The sequence below is a fragment of the Salmo trutta genome, chromosome 36, assembly GCF_901001165.1.
Source record: "Salmo trutta chromosome 36, fSalTru1.1, whole genome shotgun sequence".
Classification (NCBI taxonomy): domain Eukaryota; kingdom Metazoa; phylum Chordata; class Actinopteri; order Salmoniformes; family Salmonidae; genus Salmo; species Salmo trutta.
Window position 1 is genome coordinate 18,288,700 of NC_042992.1, and position 13,819 is coordinate 18,302,518.

Here is a 13,819-nt window from a genome sequence, read left to right on the forward strand (position 1 = left end):
CCTATAACATACAGAACTGCATAACATGATTATTACATTAGTAGCTCACAGATCATTTGCAACATTGTCAACAGCAACAAAAAACATACACTTCGACTTCTGGGGCAGCCTCAAGTTTTAGAACGTTACATTGTAGCCTTTGATGTCACGTAATACAGTAATTGCTGGGGCATCGCAAAATGAATCACCATGACTTGAAATATTTCAAGTAGAATACTGTTTTAAAGTAACACTCAAGGTGTGGCGGCATGAATGTTTGGTGAGTGTGTGGCACTGCCTGCTACAGTTTTTCTAACGCCTGCCTGCTTCACAATTTTCCTGTGAGGGGTGTAGTTGCTTCAACTGTAGGCCGGTTGTTCCTGCGTGTCAGCCATATTGGAATGCTCGGCTCAGGATGGGGAATATACAGAACTAAACGAGCCTGGAGTGGTGGGCAGAGAAAGGAGAGCTCACGAACCGCTAAGCAACTTCAGTTTTTAACGGATTTAAAACACATATAAACGAGGAATTAAACCGGTGAACTAAAGTGAATTGATCCGACACGCGAATTGGAAAGGACAAAGTGAGTACAGTGATGTTTATTATATTATATTTTTATGTAAAATGTAGGCGGCTTCCAGTTGAAGCCTGTGTGTGCTGGAGGATTTGCTGTGCCGACACATTGACGTTTTCTTCACATAAAATTATAAATTATTTTCCATATCAGTTAATATTCTGTTGAAGATGGCTATTTGGCTAATGTAATGCTCAATCATTGGTGTTGTCGTTCAATTGATACTTCATCGTTATAATGTGCCACACGTAACAGTAACGTTAACCAATTCAAGCTAAATCTTCAGGAAAGTAACGTTACTGTACATTTAATAGTTAACAGTGACACGAGAATCTCCAGAAATGGTTGTATATTACATTTCTTTCCACAATATGATCATAAAGTCTTAGAGCATAGTCTATTCAATGATTGTTTCGTTTGTGTAGTCTACCAAGACTACCTTTCTGAGAGATGTATGTGGTAACTATAGGTAGCCTAGCCTATGGGTGTTTCCTGAAGATTTGTGATTCGCTACAGTTACACCCATGCGAAGCCTACGGCTCCCATTATATTTGAATATTGCCGTGGAATTCTTGTTACTGTTTACAACTGTAAGCTTCGCGTAGCCCGAGGCCCTTTAAATTACAGTGCAGTGAAGGCCTGTATTTTTAGGAGCAGTGAGTGACTCCTGAGTGTAAACCACCAGGCATATATTGTCCTTGTTAGGCTACTTTTAGTTTATTTAGCCGAAATCCAGGAGACTCGTGAATGTGATAGGATAGTCTGACGTTCATGTTATAAATTATGAAATAAGTCTATATATCACATACTCTCTCTCATACACACACACACACACACACACACACACACACACACACACACACACACACACACACACACAAAGGTGAAATCGGTTTTTGATATGCCATATGACCTTGGTCTGTCATAATATTGTGTTCATGTTGACTATCCCAATGTTTTTCAGGGATGTTCCAAACATCTACTTGTCTGCATGAGACTCACAGTGAACCTCTGTAAAGAGTGAAGGGTGGGACAGTATTGCACTCAGGGCCTGTAATCAAGTGTCTCAGAGTAGGAGTGCTGATCTAGGATCAGGTTAACCTTTTCCATAATAGTCTGAATTATTATGATTTAAAAGGCCATACTGATCCTAGATCAAAACTCCTACTCTGAGACACTTGACAAATACAGGACCAGATCCCCCACTTATGAAAGTACACTTTCAGAGCCAGGAAAGCAGATGTGTAGACATATACAGACTTCATGATGACACATAAACAAACACTTGTACAGTTTGTAATCTAATGGGCTGGCAGTAATAAGGGGGATGAAAGGAAACATACAGACTTTGATTTGACTCATTCATTGCTTGATGAATTCATTGCAAGACTCCCAGGGGCCACTCGGTGGGTGTCTGTGAATACGTGCGTGGATGCATGCTTGTGTCTGTCTGTGAGCGCGTGCACATGCAAACATGACATTGTCCACTGAGTAGGCCTAGGCCTAACCATGCTCATCATACCGACCTCAGGCAAGTTGGGAACCCACACGGACATAGGCTATATTCCACATCCTCCTCCTTATTCTGCCTACTGTTGTTTTAGCTGCAGAGGAAGAGGAGCTGTGTCTGAAGCAGCAGCTGTGACAGGAAGGACAAATTAACAATGTTCTACAGTTGTGCTGCTGCATTCTGCTTTAGATTGGCCTTCCAGGATGCAGCCTAGCCTGGCTGCCTCAGACACACTGTCCCTCAGGATTCTGGGGGGAAACGCCTTTTTCCCCTCTACACAGCAGCAGCAGTTTCATATTGTATGTTTGTGAGAGAGATTGAGAAGAGAGAGGCTTTGCTGTGCTGTGATGCAGCTGTGACTATTATGTGAATTGTTGTGTTGCATTTAGACCTGATGAGATGCAGTGGTAAATAACATGTTTCACAAACACAGGTTTTAGAGTAGGTCTGTTCTGCTGCTGGCATTTATAATGGACACGTTGGAGTTCCAGCCTCAGATCCCTAAACCATAATTACAAAACAAAGATGGAGTGTCTTTGTGTGTGTGTCCATTTTGAACACTTTGTTGTTTCATTATTCTCTCCATTTCTTTGGACGGAGGCGTAAATAACAGATTAACATCAAGTTTATTGCTTCCACTCGGTCCGCAGCATGGTTTCACAGCCAGCATCATGTTGCAGTTCACTCCAAGTTTAATTGACTACAGTTTCCCTCTGATCATAGCTTGTGTTGTATGTTTCATAGATGTGTTCATTCATAACACTTTGAACTCTCTCTGTGAGAATGGATGAGTTGATTGAAAACAGTTGTTGTTTTCAGTCTGTATGTAAATGCCTGCGTGTGTGATCGTCCTCTATTATAACTATATTATAAACTATATTATATATTAAGCAATAAGGCCTTAGGGGGTGTGGTATATGGCCAATATACCACGGCTAAGGGCTTTTCTTAGGCACGACCAACATAATTAGAGCAGTAAAAATAAATGTTTTGTCATACCCGTGGTAAATGGTCTGATATACCATGACTGTCAGCCAATCAGCATTCTTGGCTCGAACCACCCAGTTTATAATACACTGCTCAAAAAAATAAAGGGAACACTTAAACAACACAATGAAACTCCAAGTCAATCACACTTCTGTGAAATCAAACTGTCCACTTAGGAAGCAACACTGATTGACAATACATTTCACATGCTGTTGTGCAAATGGAATAGACAACAGGTGGAAATTATAGGCAATTAGCAAGACACCCCCCAAAAAGGAGTGGTTCTGCAGGTGGTGACCACAGACCACTTCTCAGTTCCTATGCTTCCTGGCTGATGTTTTGGTCACTTTTGAATGCTGGCGGTGCTTTCACTCTAGTGGTAGCATGAGACGGAGTCTACAACCCACACAAGTGGCTCAGGTAGTGCAGCTCATCCAGGATGGCACATCAATGCGAGCTGTGGCAAGAAGGTTTGCTGTGTCTGTCAGCGTAGTGTCCAGAGCATGGAGGCGCTACCAGGAGACAGGCCAGTACATCAGGAGACGTGGAGGAGGCCGTAGGAGGGCAACAACCCAGCAGCAGGACTGCTACCTCCGCCTTTGTGCAAGGAGGAGCAGGAGGAGCACTGCCAGAGCCCTGCAAAATGACCTTCAGCAGGCCACAAATGTGCATGTGTCTGCTCAAACGGTCAGAAACAGACTCCATGAGGGTGGTATGAGGGCCCGACGTCCACAGGTGGGGGTTGTGCTTACAGCCCAACACCGTGCAGGACGTTTGGCATTTGCCAGAGAACACCAAGATTGGCAAATTCGTCACTGGCGCCCTGTGCTCTTCACAGATGAAAGCAGGTTCACACTGAGCACATGTGACAGACGTGACAGAGTCTGGAGACGCCGTGGAGAACATTCTGCTGCCTGCAACATCCTCCAGCATGACCGGTTTGGCGGTGGGTCAGTCATGGTGTGGGGTGGCAATTCTTTGGGGGGCCGCACAGCCCTCCATGTGCTCGCCAGAGGTAGCCTGACTGCCATTAGGTACCGAGATGAGATCCTCTCAGACCCCTTGTGAGACCTTATGCTGGTGCGGTTGGCCCTGGGTTCCTCCTAATGCAAGACAATGCTAGACCTCATGTGGCTGGAGTGTGTCAGCAGTTCCTGCAAGAAGAAGGCATTGATGCTATGGACTGGCCCACCCGTTCCCCAGACCTGAATCCAATTGAGCACATCTGGGACATCATGTCTTGCTCCATCCACCAACTCCACGTTGCACCACAGACTGTCCAGGAGTTGGCGGATGCTTTAGTCCAGGTCTGGGAGGAGATCCCTTAGGAGACCATCCGCCACCTCATCAGGAGCATGCCCAGGCATTGTAGGGAGGTCATACAGGCACGTGGAGGCCACACACACTACTGAGCCTCATTTTGACTTGTTTTAAGGACATTACATCAAAGTTTCCACTTTAATTTTGAGAGTGACTCCAAATCCAGACCTCCATGGGTTGATAAATTGGATTTCCATTGATTATTTTTGTGTGATTTTGTTGTCAGCACATTCAACTATGTAAAGAAAAAAGTATTTAATAAGATTATTTCATTCATTCAGATCTAGGATGTGTTATTTTAGTGTTCCCTTTATTTTTTTGAGCAGTGTATATTATAAAGTGTACTGTGATAGCCTTAGCAGCATAATCTTAAATGAATAGTGCGGAGGATGCTGGCTACTGATTACTGTATTGGCTGACTGACCTGTCAATTGAAGTCAATGACTACGTGAGGCTGCTTGAAAGCCTTTATTCTCTTCCTCTATTAAGTCTCAATTAGGAAAATTGTGTCTTACACTGTGGAAAAACCCCCACAAAAACAACCATATATTATGAAAAAAAACAGTGTGGATAACCTGAGGTATTATCAAATTCAATAAAAGTTTATTGGTCACGTACACAGATTTGCAGGTGCAGCGAAGTGCTATTGTTTCTAGCTCCAACAGTGCAGTAATACCTACCAATTAAAACAATACACACAAAATTCAGAAATATCAGAACGAGCGATGTCAGAGACCGGAATATAAATATACACTACATGACCAAAAGTATGTGGACACCTGCTCGTCAAAATCATGGGCATAAATATGGAGTTGGTCCCCCCTTTAACGGCTATAACAGCCTTCACTCTTCTGTGAAGGCGTTCCACGATGTTGCAACATTGCTGTGGGGACTTGCTTCCATTCAGCCACAAGAGCATTAGTGAGGTCGGGCACTGATGTTGGGCGATTAGGCCTGGCTCGCAGTCAGCGTTCCAATTCATCCCAAAGGTGTCCAATGGGGTTGAGGTCAGGGCTCTGTGCATGCCAGTCCAGTTCTTCCACACCGATCTCGACAAACAATTTCTGTATGGACCTCGCTTTGTGCACGGGGGCATTGTCATGCTGAAACAGGAAAGAGCCTTCCCCAAACTGTTGCCATAAAGTCCGAAGCACAGAATCGTCTAGAATTTCCTTGTATGCAGTAGCGTTAAGATTTCCCTTCACTGGAAGGGGTCTGGCCCGAACCATGAAAAACAGCCCCAGACCATTATTCCTCCTCCTCCAAACTTTACAGTTGCACTATGCATTGGGCAGGTAGCATTCTCCTGGCATCCTCCAAACCCAGATTCGTCCAGATGGTGAAGCGTGATTCATCTCTCCAGAGAACGCGTTTCCACTGCTCTAAAGTCCAATGGCGGCGAACGCTTGTTATTGCGCATTGTGATCTTAGGCTTGTGTGTGGCTGCTCGGCCATGGAAACCCATTTCATGAAGCCCCCGCTGAACAGTTATTGTGCTGACAGTGCTTCCAGAGGCAGTTTGGAACTCCGTAGTGAGTGTTGCAACCGAGGACAGACGATTTTTACGGGTTATGCGCTTCAGCACTTGGCAGTCTCATTCTGTGAGCTTGTGTGACCTACTACTTCGCTGCTGAGCTGTTGTTGCTCCTAGATGTTTTCACTTCAGAATAACAGCACTTTGACCGGGACAGCTCTAATAGGGCAGAAATTTTACAAACTGACTTGTTGGAAAGGTGGCATCCTATGACGGTGCCACGTTGAAAGTCAGCAATGCCATTCTAGCAATGCCATTCTAGCTCTTCAGCAATGCCATTCTACTACCAGTGTTTGTCTATGGAGATTGCATGGCGGTGTGCTCTATTTTTATACACCTGTCAGCAATGGTTGTGGCTGAAATAGCCAAGTCCACTCATTTGAAGGCGCCCTCATACTTTTGTTTATACAGTGTCTTCAGAAAGAATTTATACCCCTCAACTTATTCCACATTTTGTGATAGCCTGAATTCAAAATCTATTGAATAAATACATATTCTCACCCATCTACACACAATACCCCATAATTACAAAGTGAAAACATGTTTTTAGAAAATCTTGCAAATATATTGAAATTTAAATATAGAAATATATAATTTACATAAGTATTCACAACTGTAGAGTCAATACATGATAATATCACCTTTGGCAGTGATTACAGCTGTGAGTCTTTCTTTGTAAGTCTCTAAGAGCTTTGCACACCTGGATTGTTCAATATTTGCACATTATCTTTTTAAATGTAACTTTTATTTAACCAGGCAAGTCAGTTACGAACAAATTCTTATTTACAATGACGGTCTACACCAGCCAAACCCGGACGACGCTGGGCCAATTGTGTGCCGCCCTATGGGACTCCCAATCACAGCCGGTTGTGATACAGCCTGGATTCGAACCAGGGGGTCTGTAGTGACACCTCTAGCACTGAGATGTAGTGCCTTAGACCACTGCCCCACTCAGGAGCCCATTATTCTTTTTAAAATTCTTCAAGCTCTGTCAAGTTTATAGTTGATCATTACAAGACAGCCATTTTCAAGTCTTGCCATAGATTTTCAAGTAGATTTAAGTCAACTTTGCCACTCAGGAACATTCACTCTGTTCTTTGTAAGCAACTCCAGTGTAGATTTGGCCTTGCGTTTTAGGTTATTGTCCTGCTGAAAGGTGAATTAGTCTCCCAGTGTCTGTTGGAAAACAGATTAAACCAGGTTTTTCTCTAGGATTTTGCCTGTGCTTTTTTTATCCTCAATAACTTCCCTGTCCTTAATTATAAGCACACCCATAACATAATGCAGCTCCCACTATGCTTGAAAATATAGAGAGTGGTACTCAGTAATGTGTTGTATTTGATTTGTCCCGAACATAACACTTTGTATTAAGGACAAAAAGTTAATTGCTTTGCCAATTATTTTTGCAATATTACTGTAGTGCCTTGATGCAAACAGGATGCATGTTTTGTAATATTTTTATTCTGTACAGGCTTCCTTTTTACCGTGCCATTTAGATTAGTATTGTGGAGTAACTATAATATTGTTGATCCATCCTCAGTTTTCTCCTATCAAAGCAATTCAACTCTGTAACTGTTTTAAAGTCACCATTGGCGTCATTGTGAAATCCCTGAGCGGTTTCCTTCCTCTCCGGCTACTGAGTTAGGAAGGACGCCTGTATCTTTGTAGTGACTGGGTGTATTGATACACCATCCAAAGTGTCATTAATAACTTAACCATGCTCAAATGCCCATCTACCAATAGGTGCCCTTCTATGCGAGGCATTTGAAAATCTCCTTGGTCTTTGTGGTTGAATCTGTGATTGAAATTCACTGCTCGACTGAGGGACCTTAGATAATTATATGTGTGTTGTACAGAGATGAGGTAGTCATTTAAAAATCATGTTAAGCACTTATTGCAACTTACTATATGACTTAATAAGCAAATGTGTACTCCTGACCTTATTTAGGCATGCCATAATAAAGGGGTTGAATACTTATTGACTCAAGACATTTCAGCTTTTCATTTTTAATTAATGTGTAAAAAACAACAAAAAAACCATTAGGAACACCTGCTCTTTCCATGACATAGACTGACCAGGTGAATCCAGGTGAAAGCTATGATCCCTTATTGATGTCACTTGTTAAATCCACTTCAATCAGTGTAGATGAAGGGGAGGTGACAGGTTAAAAGAATGATTTTTAAGCCTTGAGACAATTGAGACATGGATTGTGTTTGTGTGCCATTCAGAGGGTGAATGAGTAAGACAAACTTTGAATGGGCTATGGTAGAAGGTGCCAGGCGCACCGGTATGAGTGGTTGAAGAACTGAGTTTTTCATGCTCAACAGTTTCCCGTGTGTATTAAGAATGGCCCACCATCCAAAAGACATCCAGCCAACTTGACACAACTGTGGGAAGCATTGGAGTCAACCGGCCTGAATCCCTGTGGAATACTTTCGACACCTTGCCTCGACGAATTGAGGTTGTTCTGAGGGAAAAGGGGGTGTAACTCAATATTAGGATGGTGTTCCTAATGTTTTGTGAACGCAGTGTGTGTGTGTGTGTGTGTGTGTATATGTGTGTGTGTGTGTGTGTATGTGTGTATATATATATATATATACACTGAGTTCACAAAACATTAGAAACACCATCCTAATATTGAGTTACACCCCCTTTTCCCTCAGAACAACCTCAATTATGATGTGTATATGATGTGTATGGACAGTATATTATATGTAACTGAGTGGGTGGACGAATCAGTTGAACACACCTGACCAGACAGTGGCGTACTGTTACATGTATTAAAAGCTCTGAATGGTCAAGTGGCCGTATAGCATTTACTGCGATGCAGCCTCCGCAAACTTCAGGGCTTTCATACTTCTTGCGCTTAGAGAAGCACAGCAGAGCTATTGTGAAGGAAGTTGTCAAGGAAGTGACTGTGTTTATACTGGACCTCCCACCCCATCCTACCATCAACCAATTATGTCAATGCGGAGCTATGCAGAGCCCTCCGCGTTGTTACAAAATTTCAGAGGCGCACGGCGATGTGGTACGGAGGTCAATACGGCCTCCACAAGCCTCCAGAGGCTCAGCAATTGCGTCACACCCTCCATTCGGAGCCTCCGACCACATTTTTGGATCAACCATAAATTGGATTTTAGACATTCAGACCTGGCTTGTGTCCTAAATGGCACCCATAGGCATCCTATAGGGCTCTGGTCAAAAGTATGGCACTTTGTAGGGAATATGGTGCCATTGTAGCCCTGGCCTTCTGCAGTGTCTGGGAGATGAGGTGTTTTTGACCTTTAGTTTGAATCCATTCATAATGCATTTAACATACAGTCATGCTACTAATATTATACGGCTGTAAGTCAAAGCATCACCTTTCACTGGTGGCGAGGACAACGTTACAGTGGTTTGACATTTTTGATTTTTGTTTGTAGTCCTGTGGTGTGCTTTGAGCATTATGGGAAGTTGCTACGCCTCTTTCCATTCAAATCATTCTCTTAATGTTTCTGAAAGAAAAATGGTTCCACATGTCCATGGTCTGAATGCCCCTGGTCATAGTGTTGTGCTTATTGGTTTAGACTAATACAGTACAGTTAATCCTGGTACACATTTAATCAACCTCAATGAACATAAACAAAGCTAACAACTTCCAGGTCTTTTTTTGAGTGGTTTCTTTGTAAAGGGGCTAAAATGGCAGAGGAAGGAGATGGGGGAGCTAAAGTGAAACCAAACTACTACCCTCCACTAGCCTCCACTACCCTCCACTAACCTCCACTAGCCTCCACTACCCTCCATTAGCCTCCACTAACCTCCGCTAGCCTCCGCTAGCCTCCGCTAACCTCCGCTAGCCTCCACTAGCCTCCACTAACCTCCACTACCCTCCACTACCCTCCGCCAGCCTCCGCTAACCTCCACTAGCCTCCACTAGCCTCCACTACCCTGACTATGTTTCGCCTCAAGCTAAAATCCCAGTGTTCTTTCTGGTTGCGTCCCAAATGGAACCCTATTCCCTACATAGCGCACTACTTTTAACACTATATATGTTCGTTTCCCATTGCAAATCATTTAGCTACGGTGTGTCCTGGCCTAGTGAACCCTCCCCCGGCCCGGCCTGCTGTGGCCTTAGCAGGCAGGATCAAGGACAGGAAGAGGAAAACAAACAAAGCCAGGTCTGTCTGCCAGCCATTCTCTTCCATCCGGGAGATGAAGATCTATGCAGAGCACGTCAGGAACCACAGTGTAGCCTGGGTAACTGGTGAGAGATATACGCACTACCCCCATTACCATTTCTCTTTGCATGTTTAGCCGTCACATATGCAGCACATACCCTGTATGTCAACTCCCTCTAAAGGTAAATAGAAGACAATATACAGTAGGCAGTCGCATATGTTTTCTTACATAGAAGAGGGCAGGTTACAGTAGGCACAATGAAGGAAAGCTTCTATAGTGTGTAGGCACATCTGTTTTTACATGGAAGACCATTGCCAAGTGACTTCCGGCTGTAATGGAAAGACAATAGCCATTGCTTAGCCTAGATCTGGACGGGGTCGTGTACTGTCTCACCTGCAGTCAGGATATAGGCTATTTAGGACAGTGAGAGGCCATAGAGGAAGGCTCAGGTGGTCAGTCAGACACTTGAGACCTGTACTGAATGTGTCTAGACTATCTTTAGCGAGCTGCCTGGCTGCTCAGAACTTTTCACACCGTGCGTTCTACTGGAAGGTAAGGACTACCCAGTCTCACTGTCATGCTGTCTGTCTGGATCAGGGGTGAGTCTCACTGTCATGCTGTCTGTCTCGATCAGGGGTGAGTCTCACTGTCATGCTGCCTGTCTCGATCAGGGGTGAGTCTCACTGTCATGCTGTCTGTCTGGATCAGGGGTGAGTCTCGCTGTCATGCTGTCTGTCTGGATCAGTGGTGAGTCTCACTGTCATGCTGTCTGTCTGGATCAGGGGTGAGTCTCACTGTCATGCTGTCTGTCTGGATCAGTGGTGAGTCTCACTGTCATGCTGTCTGTCTGGATCAGGGGTGAGTCTCGCTGTCTGTCTGGATCAGGGTTGAGTCTCACTGTCATGCTGTCTGTCTGGATCAGGGTTGAGTCTCACTGTCATGCTGTCTGTCTCGATCAGGGGTGAGTCTCACTGTCATGCTGCCTGTCTGGATCAGGGGTGAGTCTCACTGTCATGCTGTCTGTCTGGATCAGGGGTGAGTCTCACTGTCATGCTGTCTGTCTGGATCAGGGGTGAGTCTCACTGTCATGCTGTCTGTCTGGATCAGGGTTGAGTCTCACTATCATGCTGTCTGTCTGGATCAGGGTTGAGTCTCACTGTCATGCTGTCTGTCTGGATCAGGGGTGAGTCTCGCTGTCTGTCTGGATCAGGGGTGAGTCTCACTGTCATGCTGTCTGTCTGGATCAGGGTTGAGTCTCACGGTCATGCTGTCTGTCTGGTTCAGTTTGCGTGTATCCCTGGGCCTCTAGGTTTAGATACCTTGATCAGGAAGTTTTGAACAGCAATACAAGATGGGATAAACACACTGACTCTCTCAGCCCAACGATTCCTCACTGACATTTATCCATGCTGGTTGGAGAACTATGAGCAGAATGTTGTGGTCGGCGAACACTGGAATGCGTTACATCTTCATTTAAAAAAATAAAACAATTCTATTGGCAGTGGCAAGGCATTCTACACAAGCATTCTTGTTTTTTGAATTCTAATAGTTTTCATACAGTTGTACTGTAGTACAGTGCATTCGCAAAGTATTCAGAGCCCTTGACCACATTTTGTTACATTACAGCCTTATTCTAAAATGGATTAAAAACATTTTTTATCTCATCAATCTACATACAATACACCATAATGACAAAGCGAAAACAGGTTTTTCAATTTTTTTGCAAATGTATAAAATATAAAACAGAAATAAGTATTCAGACCCTTTTCTATGAGACTCAAATGAGATCAGGTGCATCCTGTTTCCATTGGTCATCCTTAAGATATTTCTACAACTAGATTGGAGTCCACCTGTGGTAAATTCAATTGATTGGACAAGATGTGGAAAGGCACACACCTGTCTATATAAGGTCCCACAGTTGACAGTGCATGTCAGAGCAAAAACCAAGCCATGGGGTCGACGGAATTGTCCGTAGAGCTCCGAGACAGGATTGTGACGAGGCACAGATCTGGGGAAGGTTACCAAAATATTTCTGCAGCATTGAAGGTCCCCAAGAACACAGGGGCCTCCATTACTCTTAAAATGGAAGAAGTTTGGAACCACCAAGACTCTTCCTAGAGCTGGCCGCCCGGCCAAATTGAGCAATCGGGGGAGAAGGGCCTTGGTCAGGGAGGTGACTAAGAACCCGATGGTCACTCTGACAGAGCCCCAGAGTTCCTCTATGGAGATGGAAGAACCTTTCATAAGGACAACCATCTCTGCATCACTACACCAATCAGGCCTTTATGGTAGAGTGGCCAGACGGAAGCCACTCCTCAATAAAAGGCACATGACAGCCCGCTTGGAGTTTGCCAAAAGGCACCTAAATGACTCTGACCAGGAGAAACAAGATTCTCTGGTCTGATGAAACCAAGATTAAACTATTTGGCCTGAATGCCAAGTGTCATGTCTGTTCGGGGACTGTGATAACTTATCCCTCTCTCTACAGTGATGTGGAATGTGTACGGGGACTGTGATAACTTATCCCTCTCTCTACAGTCATGTGGAATGTGTACGGGGACTGTGATAACTTATCCCTCTCTCTACAGTGATGTGGAATGTGTATGGGGACTGTGATAACTTATCCCTCTCTCTACAGTGATGTGGAATGTGTACGGGGACTGTGATAACTTATCCCTCTCTCTCTACAGTGATGTGGAATGTGTATAGGGACTGTGATAACTTATCCCTCTCTCTCTACAGTGATTTGGAATGTATATGGGGACTGTGATAACTTATCCCTCTCTCTCTCTACAGTGATGTGGAATGTGTACGGGGACTGTGATAACTTATCCCCCTCTCTCTCTACAGTGATGTGGAATGTGTTCGGGGACTGTGATAACTTATCCCCCTCTCTCTACAGTGATGTGGAATGTGTACGGGGACTGTGATAACTTATCCCTCTCTCTCTCTACAGTGATGTGGAATGTGTACGGGGACTGTGATAACTTATCCCTCTCTCTCTACAGTGATGTGGAATGTGTACGGGGACTGTGATAACTTATCCCCCTCTCTCTACAGTGATGTGGAATGTGTACGGGGACTGTGATAACTTATCCCTCTCTCTCTCTACAGTGATGTGGAATGTGTACGGGGACTGTGATAACTTATCCCTCTCTCTCTACAGTGATGTGGAATGTGTATAGGGACTGTGATAACTTATCCCCCTCTCTCTCTCTACAGTGATGTGGAATGTGTACGGGGACTGTGATAACTTATCCCCCTCTCTCTACAGTGATGTGGAATGTGTACGGGGACTGTGATAACTTATCCCCCTCTCTCTCTACAGTGATGTGGAATGTGTACGGGGACTGTGATAACTTATCCCCCTCTCTCTCTACAGTGATGTGGAATGTGTACGGGGACTGTGATAACTTATCCCCCTCTCTCTCTACAGTGATGTGGAATGTGTTCGGGGACTGTGATAACTTATCCCTCTCTCTCTCTACAGGGATGTGGAATGTGTATAGGGACTGTGATAACTTATCCCCCTCTCTCTCTACAGTGATGTGGAATGTGTATGGGGACTGTGATAACTTATCCCCCTCTCTCTACAGTGATGTGGAATGTGTACGGGGACTGTGATAACTTATCCCTCTCTCTCTACAGTGATGTGGAATGTGTATGGAGACTGTGATAACTTATCCCCCTCTCTCTACAGTGATGTGGATTGTGTACAGGGACTGTGATAACTTATCCCCCTCTCTCCAGTGATGT

General features: G+C 44.3%; 1 protein-coding gene across 9 annotated transcripts in view; it reads left to right on the forward strand.

Annotated features, from left to right (window-relative positions):
• Positions 1–367: 367 nt before the first annotated feature.
• Positions 368–13,819, forward strand: part of ptk2aa (protein tyrosine kinase 2aa) — a 207,162-nt gene continuing 193,710 nt past the window's right edge. For 5 of the 9 annotated variants that reach the window (XM_029734891.1, XM_029734897.1, XM_029734898.1 and 2 more), the window contains exon 1: positions 10,132–10,148. The gene's annotated coding sequence lies outside the window, so the exon portion shown is untranslated. Of the gene's footprint in view, positions 563–10,129; positions 10,149–13,819 lie in introns of those variants that run through there. The other 4 variants (XM_029734917.1, XM_029734908.1, XM_029734907.1 and 1 more) reach the window with 2 other exon arrangements.